The sequence below is a fragment of the Haliaeetus albicilla genome, chromosome 5 (genome assembly GCF_947461875.1).
Source record: "Haliaeetus albicilla chromosome 5, bHalAlb1.1, whole genome shotgun sequence".
Taxonomy (NCBI): Eukaryota; Metazoa; Chordata; class Aves; order Accipitriformes; family Accipitridae; genus Haliaeetus; species Haliaeetus albicilla.
In genome coordinates, this window is record NC_091487.1 from 39,059,818 (window position 1) to 39,077,190 (window position 17,373).

At 50.4% G+C, this 17,373-nt stretch overlaps 1 protein-coding gene across 7 annotated transcripts in view; it reads right to left on the reverse strand.

The window, feature by feature from the left end:
- SLC8A3 (solute carrier family 8 member A3) overlaps positions 1-17,373 on the reverse strand; it is a 117,610-nt gene that overhangs the window by 24,934 nt on the left and 75,303 nt on the right. The gene's annotated exons all lie outside the window — the stretch shown is intronic.

Consider the following 17,373-nt stretch of genomic DNA (forward strand, 5'->3'; position numbering starts at 1 on the left):
GCAGGCCACGCTGTGCACTTTGAAGTTAGACAAAAATAGCTCTGATCCCCCCACGAACCGGCGAGGGGCTCAGGAGCCGCCGGTACAGCGGCTCACGGCTCAGCGTGCGGGCAATGAGGTCTGATGGCCAGCAGAGAAGCAGGCTTCCCTCACCCTGCTACCCACCACACGCACACACACGTGCAAAAGCAGATGCACAAGCGCGCACACACACACACACACACATGCCGCAGGCACCGCGCTGCTGCCTTGCTGCTGGCAATACCCACCGGCCAGGCAGACACCCGCTGGCTGCACGGGCCCTGGGGAAACCCTGCAACCTGCGGCTCTGGTAGAATTCACGTCCAGGGGAACCCTAGGTGATGTGGGTTCATCAGCCTGCTCTGAGGGGTGCAACATCGTCTGCATGTGAACTGATGAGCACATATAATTACATGCTCGCATGAACGCAACCGCTCTAAACGGGCATGTGCTTGCCATCTTGGGGGCTCCTGGACTTCCAGCCGGCCCCAACCCCAAGCTGGAACTGCATTTTTTAAACAAAAAGTCAGTTCCACATAAAAAGCATTTCCCTTACCCCAAAACAACTGCCCCTGAGAGCCACCAGGCCAGCTGCCCCTCCTGCCGGTGAATGACGCCCTGCTTCCCACAGCTCTGTACCCGCACGTGGCCCTGCGGCTACGACCTCCCCTTGGTCCCTGCCCATCCTCAGCGTCCAGATCAACCCCTGGTGCATTTTGTCCACAACCAGTCTTGGCTGGGGATGGAAAGGAGGAGAAAAGCAGGACCAGCAATCATAGAGTCTGGAAAAATAGCCCCAAGCTTCAAATCTGTATGTGCCCCAGCCGGTAGCCCTTGGTATTACATATACTCAGTATCTTTGATCCCACAGTGCTTCAGAGAATGAGCAGTCTAGCCATGCATCCTGGCGATGCTGGGATCACCGGGCTGGGGATGCTGGCACTGCCAGCAGCCCCCTGAAAATCACCATTTCACAACAGAGACTAGGAGAGTTGATTAATTGTCATTGCTGCAGCTTTCATTCTTACTGATATCATTAATGACCACAAAATTATCCAGTTATCCTACAATTTGACCCTCAAGTCATAACTGCTCCTGCACTCCGACTGTGGAAATCCTGTTCCCTGTGCTGGCTCTTGTTTTGGTCTTGGTCCCAAATCCTGTCTTTCAAATGATGGCATACGGGGTAGGAGGAAGAGTTTGGACAACCTCTGCTATATCCATCAATTCAGGAATATGCAAGAAGAATCACCTCTAATTCTTCTCTCCAAGCTAAATCAGCTTTATTTTTGCCAGTGCTTGCTCTACCCATATCCTGCGCTAATGCCGGCAAGCCTCCTTTCCCTTCTCTAGACCCTTTCAATCTCCACTAATCCAGCCTGAAGGATGTAGGATTTTAAATGATACATCTCTGGTGTAAATGTTGGTGCTCTGCTAAGACTTCATCATGATGATTTTGCTGCATTTTCATTGGAGTGGTTGACTGAATTCGGCTTTTGAACTAGATGTTGTCTGGACCCCTGATACTTTGCAAAGCTTGTTCAATTTGCTGAGTTAAAGCTACAGCTGGTTCATAGTGCTGATCTTTTCCTTGCTCATATACTACAAAACAGAAGGTGGGATTTTCAAAAGCAGCCAGTGCTTCCTGAACGTGGGTTGCTTTCTAAAATCCTATTCATAATTATCATTGCTTATGTTTTTTCCATTCTAGGAACTCCAAATTACTTAGTATTGCTTGTCTGCAAAAATTTGGAAAAACCCCCACAGACCCTGTTTCCTGGGGGCCAGCTTAGGTATCACAACAAAGCTATTCTAAGGCTTTATACAATGAATATTATGCATGCACACCATTTCAGTTTGCTTTCATACAGCAACTTTCTTCCCTTTCCCTTTCTTTTCCTTCCCTTTTCTTTCTTTCTTTCTCTCTCTTTTTCTTTCTTTCTTTTTTCTTTCTTTCCTTCCCTCCCGTTCTCTTTCGTCCTTTCTCGTGGCTCTCCCGTCTCCATGAGTGGTGTATGCGCGTGCCAGAGCAGAAGAGAAATGCTCATTTAATGAGGACGCGTGCCCGGCAGATGATCTCCCTGAGTGTGTGCTGTGTGTATGGAAAGCCTCATTTCAGGCAAGCCCCTCATCTGCACGATGAATACTCAAAGCTGTGGACTGAAGGAATAATGACTCACTGCCTGCACATTTCGTTAAGTACAGAGAACTCTATACAGCCTAAGTAGTCCCACAGCGGTGAGATTTCCTTAGAGTTGTCTTTTTTTAATGTTTTAAAAAAAAATAAATCAAGAAAGAGAAAGAAAACGCGGTGGTGATCCATAGAGGGCTGCACGGCAAAATGCTGGCTTTGCAAAAGCACGTCCCCTTGGTTCGGGAAACCGAGAGAGCAAACCCTCTGGACTCCTAGACCAGCTCAGCTCTGCTGCAACCTGGACCGTTACCACACACACGCGCCTCAGGTGGCTTTTCAAAAAAGGGTGTCTGAACTCGGTGACCAATCTAGTAAATTCCTGGTTTCCTCCTTCGCTACGAGCCATAGGGAGAAAAGGACCTTTTACGCAGCTCTGAAACAACAGGGGAGGGGCAGAACTTCCACAGACCAAAGCCGCGGGCGCCCTGCAAGGATGCCGGCAGGGCCTTGCACCCCTCGCCCAATCTGACCGAATCCCAAAAGACGAGGAGGTGCCCGACCTCCCCAGCTCTGCTGAGAGGTGGCGAGCGCTCAGCAGGTCCACCGCTCCGTCAAAGCTTTGGGGACCCCGCGCAGGACCCCAGAGGTGTGGGCTGGCTGGCAGGGGGACCCTGGCAGCACCCACGGTTGGGTGGTACGGGATGGAGGGTCCCAGCCAAACCGCAGCCACTGCCCGCTCTTGCTCCAGAGCCAGCGCATCGCCAGACCTCCTCGTGCAAGGAGAAAAGGAGCACGGCAGAAGTTCGCGGGCACCGCGCAGGGCTCGCGGACCCAGTGCCGCATAACGAGGGGCAGTTCACCTTTCGCTGGGGTTTTGCGGCAGGGGGAAGAGCAGCATCCCCCCGCTCCCGGGTCACTCTGCAGCCTGCAAGGATGAGGGCGCGGGGCTGGGCTTGCTCCCTCGAGGGGAAGCGCCCTTCTCCCGGACGGCTGGCTGCTCCGGTGACCCCCGCGATGGGAGGGTCAGTGTGGATGGAGGGGGTCGCAATGGCCCGTCTGGCCACCCCTCCCAGCCTGCCGCGGCGGGTGGGGGCTGCCCGGCAGCTTCCCTAGCCACTGCGAGCATCTCGCTCCTCTCCAGGGCTACGAAAGCAACCGTAACTCCAGCTGCGTCCTGAGCTGTCATAAATAGTCTGGAGGCCAAAACACAGATTGCTCCCACACGATCTCATCTCTCACCTGCAGCCACACTGGGAGCTACCTCCTCGGAAGGCACGGAGAGCGGAGGAGATGGATGGGGAGAAGGGCTGGAGCGTAACACCGCCCCGGGAAGGCATCATGTTAATGCGAGAGATGTGACAGGAGGACACTGAGAGGCAGAGAGCGTGCGGGAGCAGGAGGCTTGGGAACATTTTGCTGCGAGAACATCCTGACAGCTTCTTGAAATTAACGGAGGTAGCGGCAGGCACAAGAGGGGCTGTCAGCACAGCAGCCCTGACGGGCACGCTCACCATGATGGGAAGCAAGGGCTCTGAAGCCCACCTTGCTCACTCGAGCAGCTTTCATTCCCCAGCCTCTGGTTGCTCCGCATGGGGAAAGGAGGACACTTTCTAGCCTTCCCCTTTCTCTCCGACAGCTTGATCGCGGCCAAGCCATACCTCAGACGGCTCGAAAGCGGAGAATAACAGAGGCCATCAAAAAGCCTCTCCTGGCAGCAAGGAGCCACTCTGCAAACCACAAAGCCCCACTGCCGGCACCAAGCCACGGCATAGCCCAATCTCAACCCCCGCATGGGTACCTTGGTGGGAAGAGCTCTTTAATTCAGGCCTCGGTGGTGTTTTCAGCAGACTGAGCAATGCTTTCGGTTTGGGCCGTGACACAGCAGGGCAAGCCGAGAGCCGGCGTTCCTGGGGAACACCTGGCCATACAGAAGTCAGGGTAGCTGCTTGCTTGCTCCTTTTTCTCTGGGGTCATCGCAAGCTGCCACCAACAGCCCTCAGATGGTGGCGGTCTGGGCTCTCCTTTCAACATGCACTTAGAAACAATCACTGGTTTTAAAAGTTAGGGATGGGAAAGCTCCTCTGGGGAGCAGCATTAAGTATGAGATTTCCCTGAGTAAGCAACAGAAGATGAAATGAATAGACATCGATCTTCTCCTAAAGGACTTTGTGCACATGATGTTGCTAAATTCCCCATCTGGGAAGTACAGAGGATAATCTATAAAATCATTTTATTTGACAACATGTCCACTTGCAACACATAAGGCAACAACTGGATGGTTATTTGATTAATGTGCTAGAAAATATTGAGTATCTCTCTGTGTGGAGACTCTCATTTGCAGGAATTATTGCTGAGGAGGTTAAGAGGATGTGTCTGTGTGACTTTGGAATGTGAAATAAGGCTCAGCTCTAAAAACAGCGTAAGTCAGGAGATGTCACATAGTGTATACCATTGAAACAGGCAGGGCTGTTGCAAGGGCAGGATTTACAGTCCCTGGTGGGATGCTGTTAGCCAGGATGGAAAGCAGCCAGGACAGCAAGGTAAACATCCCTGGGACAGTGAGAAGTACCAGGAGATCTTTAGTAACTCATTAATGTGAATTATTAGTGCACACACCTTGGGTCAAGCCACAGTGTGCTTGACACATCTTGATATACCCACATCCTCATCTGATTTGCTGTGGGTGCAGGTCCCTGCAGCGTGAAGTTCAAAGCCTGTGGTGCCAGCCTGCCTCTTCCCCAGAGCCCTGCACTGGGCTGGGCTTCAAGATGAAACTACAGATAGGACCTATTCGCTCTGCCGGAAGATCTGATTGAGAAGTCCTACTGAAGAAACGCTGAGTAGGTAAGATGTCAACATTTGAGGCAAACCAGAGGGGATTAAATAAGAGTAAGCATAGTGGGGAGCTGTCTTTGCCTGACTTACTGGGAGGCAGATATTTAACAGAGCAACATGACAGCGCTGGCAGGCAAGGTGAAGAAGCCAGCAAGAGAAGCCCTGATATGATGCACACGGTCACATGGAGTTGTGCATCAAGTAACCCAGAGTGGGACAGCATGACCCATTTTGAAGCAAAGGATTATGCTGTCACATAGCACAGACAAAGACAGGAGGTGTTCGAGGGGGAGAATCATTAGATCCCAAAGCAGGTTCACTAAACTCACCAAGGAGATGCTGAGTGATCTTACTTTCAACAGGAAATCCTGATAATTTAGGAACCTCTCCAGAGTATGACCAAGACAGACAGGTTGCACACTGGGCTTAAGCTCACGCCCATGAAAGAAGATTTTTTGGCTCCCTTGGCAGGGAACAGGTTTTGAAGCATCCAGCTGCAGCCGCTGGTGATGGTCACAGTTTGCTCTAGCAGCCAGGTCAGAATTGAAGGTGCCTCTAAGGTCAGAGCAGACGTTGGTACCAATTACCTAAACAGATGTCAACGGGATAGGCAAACTGTCAGGATAGAGTTTCAAGCAAATCATTGATGTGCAAGTTGCTGATGTATGAGTTACAGAAGAACTGGTGCTAGTACAGAAGCTGGAGACAAGCCATTGCGGGCCAGTTTCCAGGAACCGGCTGTGTCATTCATGAAGACCTTGGAAAAGCAGCTGTGCAAGAGCCATCCCACTTTGTGTAGCAAGCACATGGGGAACAGCCTGAACAGCTTCACTACCAGACCAGCTGGCTGTAAAGTATCACAGACAGAAGCCCCCCCTGAGAAATTGGATTTTTTCTCTTTTGTCTTCAAGTTGGCCTATGGGATAACCAGGTGATAACTAGTTATCATGATTAAAACAGGGTTCTCCGCAGTGCTAATCACTATAGAACCTATATATTTCTCCAGGCAAGCCTGAAGCCATCCAAGCAAGTCACTTGATACTTCTGTGCTTCAGCTTCTATATCCATGCACTGGCTGTGATTCTTATTTCTCACAGGGATTTGATAGGGGACAGTCCCTACTTGCTTTGAACTCCTAATGTGGAAGATGTTACAGTGACGCAGCCATAAGGAGGGTGAGGGAAGAGAGCAGAGAGAGCTTGAAGTGGTGGTGGAAACATCAGTTATTCGTGTGAGTATCAACTTATCCTGCTTCATCTGATTTGGTTCCCATTTGAAGGAAGCTGTGCATTTCTCTAAAGCACCTCCTCTTCCTTGCTGAAGTTCCTTTATGCCATTAGGGAACCAAAAGACCTCAGAAAATAGGGCTGGAAGCGACTGTCACTGCTCAGCTATCACCCTGCCTCTGGGCAGAGCCAGTCCCACCAAGCCGTTCCTTACAGGTAGGTGTTTGCCCAACTGGTTTTTGAAAGCTTCACGGCAGACAATGTTTTCTGGACAATCTTTCCCCATATTTCAACTCTTTACCCCTAGAAAGTCCTTCGTACTGTCCACCCAGACTGAGAAGGTATAACTTGTTTGGGAGGGGAGGGGGAAGAAGCCTTTAGCCTTTAGGTGACCCCGAGTCCTTCTGCAAGCCCCCAGCCCTGCCACGCGTTCAGCACACGGGGGACCGCTGCTCCATTCCTGCCAGGGCCAGAAACCTCCATCTCTGCTCCGGCAGGTCACAGGAAGGGGGAAAAAGGTCTGCCGAGGAAGACACCACGCAAAAAGTGGCTGTACCCCAAGGCGGAGATGAGGACCCCAGTCCGAAACCCTGTGTGCCCCTCCACGCCCCTCTCCCCAGGACCGCGTGGGACTCTGCTCAGGAGCGCCGGGAGCTCAGGGGCTCTGCCTGGCTGGTCGTTGGCGGTGCAGTTTGTTCACGTCACACCAGGTCTTTGTAAGGGATAAAGGAGGAAATATTGACACAGAAAGGCACTTTCCCTTTGTGCATTCCCCATGTAATCTTGGCTAATTAGTAAATTGGCTCATGTTTCAATTAGAACTATTGAAAATTATTTAGTAGCTGACACATCATAATTAAAGGGACATAGCCAAGACTAAAGCCATATTTTTTAAAGTCTTGTATCAGAAAATTTTAAAGTGTTACCAGAAAAAGATTTATAGTGATAGCTGGTAAAAAAAGTAAGCCCAAATTAAAAAAAGAAAAATTTAAAAAATTTGCCTAACTGTTATCCTTCCTCCATCCTGGATGGCAAAAACTAAAGGGGTCAGTTTCTGTTTGTGGTCATCTTCACTCTTCAATTTGTGCTTGTTTCCTACACAGCAGCCCAGCCCTCACTTCCCACTGCCACAGGACCCTGCAAAGAGACACAAAATGCTGCCAACTTCACAGGACAGTGTTTCACACCCACTTTGTACCAATTGAAATAACTGTACCAGCAATGAGAAATCAGAGGTGCTAAGTCGCAGGCAGGTGAGCCCATTAAGCACTCTCATGCCTTGCAAAAAAATCCTTAAGTACCTGGCATGTTATTCAGGGCAACTCAAGAGATGCGGTACATCCACATGTGTCAGCCGCTGGAATCAGCACCAGAGCTAGTAAATGGCAAATGTCTCCCACTCAACTTGGAAGCCCTGAAGAGTTGGAAAAAACATGGTAGGGAAGCACCAAGAAATGCTCCGGGAGCTTCCTTAATGCAGTCAGCCCTGCCAGACAAGCAGATTTCCAAAGCACTCTATATTTTACTTTGTTCAAACATGACAAAATGCTCTAATATGCAGGGTTCTTCAAGGAAAGGTGCCACAATTTGGTTTTAAGAATTTCTGCAAAGAGGGGAAAACTAATTTGTTAAACCCTCTTTCCCTCAGCTGAGTCCATGATGCTGATCAACTGAGTTGAGATATTTAAGTCAGGTTGTACAAGGATAATAGTCCAGCCTCACAAGTTTTTTTTCTTTATTCAGTTCAATAAAGCTATTTTTTTCCCTATTGAACATTTGCAGGTTCAACTCTAATCTTTAAGTTCCTCTTAAAAAAAAGACATCTAGGCTGATCTTTGCATCACCTTCCAGACTGTTGGCTCCAAATACTGAAGCTGTGTGTACAGACACAAGTGGGCCCTTGCCTGGCCTGCTGCAGGTCAGCTTTTTCTTGCTGACCCTATGTGACTTGATGCTTCTGGGCCAGGGGAGAGCAGACAAAGTCTCGACAGCCTGTGGAGCTATTTGTCGAGGTCTGCACAATAAGCATTTGTCTTGTACAAGTCATAATTCAACTTGGCAGCCCACGAAACCAGACAGTTCTGGTGGGTATCAGCCTAGTGTAGGTACAAAGCAGTGCCAAGGCCCTGGGCATGGACATTTCTCTCCTCCCTACCTTGGGCAGGTTCCCAGAGGAACGGCTTCACTGAGGAGATGCTGTGCCCTTTTTCTCTCAGAAAGGAGTTTTAAAAGGAGCAAAACCTCAGCTACAACTCCACTGTGGTCACACAATACAAAACTTAAGAAAAAGTAGAGGGTGGGGAAAGAAGGAAGGAAAAGAATTTATTCCTTGCCGAAGGTCTTTGAATTTTTCTGCTTCCAGCTTAGTCTAATGCACTGCAACAAAAGCTTATGATGACAAAATGCATCATGGATGTTGATGGCCCAGCGAAGTACTGGAGATGCTTTTGTTTGCTCTAGAGAATGGCTCCAAAACCATTGCAGGGTGCAGGAGCGGGAGTGCCCTGGACAGGAGAGGGTAGGCTGGACTACCTCAAAGCCCCTTGAGATGTCCTGAGCAAACGTGACACTGGCATTCAGCTGGAAGTGACCCCCATCCCACCACAGCGCTCCCAAATCCCACCTGCAAGACACTCGTTACTGGCTGGTATTAGCAGCCCAGTGCTTCAAGCTGTCGCCCCTGGTTTTAGACTTTTTGCTGAAGGCATGGAGATTTGGAAGCTATATTTAGATGTCTTCTCTGTTCTTCAGCAACAGGGTTGCCATGGAGATGCTGGCGAGGACGAGAAGGTGGGGACAGAGGGGGAGAGAAAGTTGAGGAATGAGAAGTGCCAGATTCAAAACAACCCTCACAAGCCCGGGAAGACTTTACATTCCTCCTAGGGCAAAAACTGCTGAAGCTTGTTAGCCGAAACAAGCCCCCGGCACTGCCCGATGGCGTGGCCCTGCCATGCATCACTCAGTGCTTTGTCATGGCAGGTTTGAAGAGACCCAAGCAGCTGGCCTTCGGGCACTGCTCCTTTGGGAGAACGTGCCCTCATCGACCTGAGCTTGCTGCCCTGGGGCATGCGCTGAGCACCGATCCCTGCCTCAGCTCATCACTCCTGTGAGTGCTGATAACCACCTGCACCCTGAGGTCATCCACCCCTGGACATCCAGAGGACAACCACCCATGTCCTCCTCTCTGGGCACAGCTCTGGAGGGCTGCATGCCACCCACTGCTGGCTGTAGCTCAGCTGAGCTCTACGCAGCTTCTTTGATCTCTTTTCAAAATTCAGTTCTCTGAACTCCCAATGAATTTGCAAAAACCTTCTAATGTTTAGAATAGAATAGAATAATTAAGTTTGGAAAAGACCTCTAAGATCATCAAGTCCAACCATCAACCCAACATCACCATGCCCACTAAACAATATCCTGAAGTGCCACGTCTACGTGTTTTTTGAATACCTCCAGGGATGGTCCCTGGGCAGCCTCTTCGAATGCCTGACAACCCTTTCAGTAAAGAAATTTTTTCTAATATCCAATCTAAACCTCCCCTGGTGCAACTTGAGGCCATTTCCTCTCATCCTATCGCTTGTTATTTGGAAGAAGAGACTGACCCCCACCTCACTACAGCCTCCTTTCAGGTAGTTGTAGAGAGCGATAAGGTGTCCCCTCAGCCTCCTTTTCTCCAGGCTAAACAACCCCAATTCCCTCAGCCGCTCCTCATAAGACTTGTGCTCCAGGCCCTTCACCAGCTTTGTTGCCCTTCTCTGGGCATGGTCCAGCAACCAATGACATGGGATGCCCAAAACCAAACCTGCAGTTTTGCATGGCACCCCAGCAGAGACACAGTAGCTGCTGCTGCCAGGGTGCCAAAAGCAGCCCTCTGGGAGCTCCACTCGAGTCCTGCTGCTGCCATGCTGCTTCACAAGCTCATATTGACTCCGTACTCGGCCGGCTCCAGGCATAGCTGGGGTGGCTTTGTCTCTGCCGCTGACAGTAGAGGCAGACAGGGAGCCACAACTAGGGACAGAGCTGCCCAATGCTTCCCAGCAGTGTGGGCAGGGGCACGCTGGCACACTGGGAACGAGCCACCCGGCACAGAAGGGGAGGCTGATGGCCACGGAGACCTCAGCTTGCTGGTCCTACTGCCACAGGCACCAGGCTGTGGTGGGAGTGGAGGTGGATTACAGGCAGGGATTACAGGTCCTTGATCTCCCCCACGCCACATCCACATCCCCCGGGCTGGCATCAGCCACAGGCACAGCCCAGATGTGCAGCTGCAAGCAGAGATTTGCAGCTACAGCCCACAACTGCTCTTTCCAGCACAGGCAACGTAGGTGGAGACCAAGGGCTTGTCTTAACATGGTAGTTCCCAAGACTCAGTGTCCTACACTTAGTGCACTGGCAATGAAATCTGGCCTTCCAAGAAAGGTCAGAATAGTTCCCCCAATTCCCATTGTGCGAACGGGCATATCTCGACCCCCCACGCCTGCCTAGACCTCCTTCCTGGCTCCTGCACATGACAGCATCCCCAGGTTCCAGTGCTCAAAGGACATCAAAACCGGCGGGGACTGAAGCAAACTTTCCCATCGCAACCCTCTCGGGTCATCAGCCTCACGAGTCCCTCTTTCTCCTCCCTTGCCCCGCCCTTCCCACATACCCGCACAGACGGTGGGTTCAGCTCAGCGGGGGGGGTTCAGCCCAGCCATTGGAGTTGCGCTACATTCAACGGAGCAGCAAGGCAGCAATCTGTAGGAAATTAATGAGCTGCAAACAACGCTGTGCAGCTGCCAGCCTGAAACGAGCCTGCTCTGCACGCTGCAGATACAATTATTACATATGAACAAAAGGAGCTGGAGCCGGGGTGCTTTGGCTCCGGTCACAGGCTTCTTGTGACCAAGATAAGGGACAGCACGCTGAATTGCCACAGTGACATCAAAGTTGCATATCCAACCATTTACACAGAGCCAAGATACTGCATCCTTATCCAAGGCCCTGAGCATTTGACCAGGCTCACTCTTTTCTTCTCTTCCCGTAAGCACTGAAAATAGGGTAGAGGATACTCAGATACACCATTTCATTTCACTCTTTGGGGCTGTTTTAATTCTATTTCTTAGCAAATAAAAACACACTAGGAAAACCAAACAGGACCATTCGTTAGCTTCCAGGAGCTAACGCCTCAGGAAGAGGTGCAGGTTCCTGGGAGGAGGCCAGCCCTGCTGGGCTTGCACTTCCAGAATCCAGAGCTTTGGACCATAAAAAAGCCACCTCCTTATTCATAAACTGAACAAAAATCAGGTCATTGGCCATCTTTGCAGCCAAGAAGAGTGTTTCAGAAGGGTTAAATCTAGGAGCAGGGCAACCTTCAAGCCTCGCTTAATTCTGTCAACGACCCAGCTTCAACTCCCGAAGAGCCGGGCTGCTGGACACCCCCTGCCTGGCCACAGCTGGTCCCCTCGCAGAACAGCTCGGCTCAGCCCGAGACGGGAACAAGTGTTGCGTGTTGGCCTGACCCCATCAAACAGATCAAACACACCACAGCCTGCACAGCCCTCACCCGCCCCAGTGGGTCTCCTTTAATCAACATAGTCTTCTATCATCTCACTGCTACAATTTCCACCCTAACACTTAGCCCCATCTCAGCCTTCACACGTGGGTCCTGCTTTGTGGGAAGCGCTTTTGGCAAAGCCTTCTGACCGATTCACGTCAGAGACAGCTTGAACTCCTCCTGGGGTCCCTGGCTGACAGACAGGAGTCTCCCCCTGCCCTCCCTACCTTGTGGCAAGAGTTAGCGCCAAGGCCCTTCACCCATCCTAAAAGCTTCCCCTACCCTCATCCCAACATGCTCCTCAACTCTTGTTCCCCTTCTTGCTGTCTAAGCCCTCCTATCACAACTCCCTCAACACCTCAGACCTTAATAAACGATGCTCTGCCTTCTCCCTTCCAAGTTCTGACAGCACCACTGAACAACTGTTTGACTTGACCTGTCCTGACAAAGCCCAGCCACGCTTCTGATGCACTTTGGCGTATACCCTATCAAACTCTCGCTGAATGTTGGGTTTGCAGGCTGGTCTCACACACTTCTCTCCATCTGGTTAGAACCATAAACCTGATTGATAACAAAAAATAACCATTCTCCCAGCCCTGGTCTTCCACCCAGCTTGGTGGCAGGTGCAGCACCCTTCACCCCAGCATCAGTAAATATGTCCTCAGGTGTTTAGTAACGTGATATGACTGGTCTGAAGGCTAAAACCTCATGCAGACCTCTACAACGAATCCCTTGTGGTTTCAGAGGGGGGGGCTGTTGTTTAATGAGCTCCCCCTTTGCCCTCCTAGCCCTCTCACCTTAAAAACGTAACTCCCTGACTCCATCAAGCGTCTTTCCCATTATGGGACCTAGAATACTTTTTAGGACTTGAAATCCCAAGATAAAAAGCTTCTGAAGAAAAAGGTGCACTTGATTTTTTCCGAGCTGATTTTGATTTTTTCTGAAAGGAGGTCCCATCCCAGCTCTCTGCCCAGCCAGAACATAATTGGGTTGCAATGCCATTGGTGCCTGAGCAACGCTCCCTCCCCGCTCCCTGCTCCAGCCTCCGCTTTCTTCCAGCTCGCTTCACATGTGCCCTGCAGTGAGTGTCAGTGCTCTTACAAGGAAACTGCTATACGCCGGAGAGACTGTCAGGAGTGGGAGCCTTCTGCTCTGTCTGTCTGTTTGCCGGGGTGTCTGTCTGTGTTTATCAGGGGCTTATTCTATTTTTCAGATGCTGTCCGTAGCTCTGCTCCCTGCCATCACGCTCCCCTTGCTTCCTTAGCCCCTCCCAAAAGGCACTGGAGTAAAATACACGCTGAGAAATAAGCACTAAATGCTAAAAGCCCCCCAAACTGATTGCCCACAAACTGGATCTGAACCCGCGCCTTGTAGGTCTGAGGTTCTCCCCTGGCTCCACACCCGTGGGTAGGCTGCGCTTATCTTTGCTCTCCAGAAGCAGAGACGATATCAAAGGCTTGCTTGGCTTCACAGGCAGCAATCAGCTGGAGCAGTCGGGAATGAAACACACGAGCGAGACCCCCCTCTCCGTAGTCACTCCCCGGGCTCTCGCCCCGTCTCCCCACGGCCGGGGAACACCGCTCCCACCTGGGGCTGCAGCCGGAGCGGCGCAGCGCTGGCTCCGTGCTGCAGCACAGCAGCCTGTTTCTGTCCTGTGACCCGTCTGAGCAGCGTCGCTGGTGCACAGAGGCTGCAAGAGCACAACGAGAAGTGCCCCGGGCCCTCCGGGTCCCTGCCCCACGCGTGCCCTCCTGGGTCGGCGGGCACCGCCAAGCAGGAGCCCACCAGCTTGGGTCTTTGAATCCAGAGTCAGGGCCTGAGCAGGAGTCAGAGGAAGACATTTAGGGCTTTCTGAAGTCATCTGAAAAGCCCGCTTTCCTTCCACCTGAGCTGCGCAAGACTCACCATCGTGACGCTGGACGAGGAGAAATGAGGCTGCCCGGGCAAAACATCACTTGCCCTACTCTCATAGCAAGACTGAAGGCACGTTGCACGTCTTACAAGTGTAGCGGAGAGCCTGCGAACCCCTGCAAACCACAGGCACTGACTTTTTCACGGTCCTAATGTTGAGAAGGGTCTGCAGAGCCAGCCTTGAAGCTGGAAATAACTCCCCATGGAGGACTTAGAGATGGTCTACAGCAGAGATAGCCTGCAGCTGCAAAAGCTGGCTTAGTCAGGCACACTCGCTTACAGAGAACCAGGTCACATCCCAATTTCAGCAAATTAGAAATAATCCTGGGTTGGTTTGGGGGTTTTTTTTGTTTGTTTTTTGTTTTTTTTAAATGTTTATTTACCAGTTGGTGCCTCCCACAGAGACAGACATTTGGAGAACTGTGACTGTGGAAAAAGGAGAAAAAAAGCTTCTAATGATATTGCCATCTCTTTAAAAAGCCATGATAGTAACAGTCCCTACTAGCCCTTGGAGCTTCACATATGACTCTGCTCTGACAGCGTGTGACTATACAGGATGGCAGTGTTGGGCTCTATTTAATTTTAGCCCAACTGCTCCAGATCAGATTTTCACAGCCTCCAAAGAAAGAGATGGCTTTTATTAGAGACAAGAGTTATTAGTTTACAGTCAAGCTGGACTCTTTCCTCCTTATGCCTCAGCACAAATAATAACAGTTTTGCAGGCTAAATGAGGCTCTGCAGGCCATCTGTGAAACCCACTGAAGACTGAAAGATTGCCCAGGTGTAATTCAGGATGAAATCTGGGTTTTGGAGCATTTAGCACTGCTGGGATTCAGTGCTTGAGAGAGAGAGAGGGCCCAGCCCCACGTTTTGAGCCAAGAAATCCTGATAGTGCTGAGACACTAAAACCTCCTCTCTTTTCGTCTTCCACTGCCAGCAAATCTTATTTGAAATGACCAAGAGTGAACACGTGGGGTGGGGAGGTTTTTTTTTTTTGGTTTTTACAGTAAGTGCAGATTTTGGATCCTTCAATGCCTTGTGTTCTTCAAACAGGGAGATGGGCTCAAATCCAGTCATTCCAAAAATTGATTTAGGCAAGATCGCACCCAAGATTGGATTCACCCTAAGCATCTATGACACCATCTAGTTCCATTTCCTTCTTTTGGGGGCTATGCACTTATATGTGACATCGCTTTCCCCAAAATATTCATGGCTAGGAGTGCAGTGCTGTTCTTCAGCTGCGCTCAGATGAGTTTCTTCCTACCCCTCCAGGTGTTAAGGTTTTGCTTAAGTCAAGAGAGGTTTGTTATCTTTAGTCAAATCTAAAGAGACCCCCGTTCTTTGGAGCTCCTGGCGCTCCGCAGAAGGATGCCACCACCCAAAAGCTTGCTTGGCCATGAAGACCAGCATCCCCCGCCGTGCTCAGCTCGAGCAACATGGGGAGCTGCCAAGGGCTGCCTGGCCCGAGAGCGCTTTCCTGAGCAGGACGTGCCTTTTGGCCGGTGGTGGCTCCTGGCAGGCCTCCATCGAGGCGAGACGTAAGGCGCATCCCAGTCCCATCCCACCCCCCTTATGCAATCACCGCCGGCTAAAAATACAGCCGCAGCCCCTGCAGCCCAGGCCAGGCGAGATGCAGATTTAATGAGGCTTCCATGGCAACGGGCTTCACTTCAGCAGGGACCGGGATGCAGGGGACAGGGATGCTTGGGGGGAGAGGTGCTCCTCGGCCAGGGGAGAGCTGCGCAGTTAAAAGCTTGTGGCAGTGGGGTTTGAGGATTTTTCCTTGCTGGTATTAATAAAATTGCCGAGCGTTCGGTTCAGTTAGCTGCAGCCAAAGAGGCAAGCTGTGTAGTATTTTTAACAGACAAACCTGGACCTATTTCTGTCATGAGGATAAATATTTACTAGTCAGCCCTAATTAAACTCAATCACCCACAGGCAGAAATGTTAAAACAGGGATAAATCAAGGAGCCTGTTTCAGCCTACCAATACTATAAACAACCTTTTCAGTAAAAACAAGCTTCTGCCAGAGTTCACAAAATACAGCGGTAGAACTGGCCAATACTGAGCCAGGAGACCTGAGGACAGCTAAGGTCACGGAGGAAATGGCATTGGGTTATGTTTCACGGATGATGTCCTCTGTGCCAGTGGAGGGGAGGGGGGGAACCACACAGAAAAAAACCCCACTGCTGAGGAAAAATCTGGGATGAAAAGATGTTGTAAGCCTGGCTTTCAAAGAAGAATAAAACTGAGACTATTGCCTCCTGTCCTCCATACTGATCCTCCTACACTGTATGTAAGAGTAAGGATACATGCCAGCCCAAATCCCACTTTGGTGTGCATAGCTCTAAGTATTAGATCAGCAGGGGCTGTCCTGTGGCTGACGGGTGTTTAGGGATTCATGGATTATTTCTGTGAAATGTGGAAAATACCTTGGAAAAGCTAGCCTATTACTAATCAGTTAAATTTGCTATTCAGAGGGTGACACCTTTGCTGGAAAATGCTCATGAGGTCACAGATCAAAGCCTCTGTTTCCATTATAAATGTACTGTACTTTTCCAAAATGTAGACTTTTCAGGAATTTCTTCTTATTTCCTTCACAGAGTAATAGACCACTTTGTACTAGGACACTACTTCCTATCAAAGGACCAAAAAGAATAAAAGCAACTAAAAAAATAAAGGTAAATATTAACATTTTCACTTCAGTCATGAGAAACTGAGGCATGCAAAAATGTCACGGGGAAAGGGAATGCCCAGCCTCCACCCAAATCTACGTATTTGGGACTGGGAATACATAAATCAAGGCCCTCAGAATTGCAGCTGGTTCTGGCAAAAATCAGGTGCGTCTAAAATAAAGCACCCCTAAAATCAAGCACTCCAGCAGGTGCCCAAACCTGGTTTAAACCCCACATATCTGAATGTTAAAAACAAAAATCACTGTTTCCTACTTCTTTCGGCTCAGGTCCTTGTGTTCAGGTGTCCTTCAATTCAGAGCAATCTGCCCAGTACCCTTCTCTCTAGAATGAGCCATTCCTGTTGATGTCAAAAGTCATCACTTGGAGGCACTTAACCCTTATATAAGCTGATTTTGTATACATTAGCTCCCATCAGTTACGTCTCTCCTGCTAAACCAGGTTCATGTCCTGTTATAGACCTACTGAAACACAACATGAAGCATTTCACAAACTGTAACAGAAAATCATCTCTCCGCCCCACGGAAAGTGCCTGCTGCTGGGATGAAACGTGGCGTGCGTTAAACTACAAACAGCACCAGAACCGAAGCCACAAATTAAGATGCCAAAGCCACTGGGGAAATTTAGGGACCCATGCAGAGAACCGGCCACTGCCGCTTGCTAATGCGGCGATGTCTCCAGTGCTGCAGCCGCCCTGGTCCTGACCACCTGTGGGCATCAAGCTGGAAAGAAAATGCTGCCTGGTCAGGTATCCCCCTTCTTTCCTTCTTGCTTCTCATGTCCCAAGGCTGCTTGGCTGTAGCCTTACCATCAGTCTCCCCCCAAGCTGCACGCAGAGGGGTTGACAGGACCTCCCTGCCTCCATGGCGCTGGGGCTCACGCCGGTTCAGTAAAGCTGGTCTCTGGAGCTCGCTCTGGTCTGTGTGCCACCTCCTCTTTGGAAAGGTGATGGACGTACAGGTTAGCCCATACAGGCCTGCTTTCTTGGGATACTGTAGTCTGAACCACAGCGGTCACATG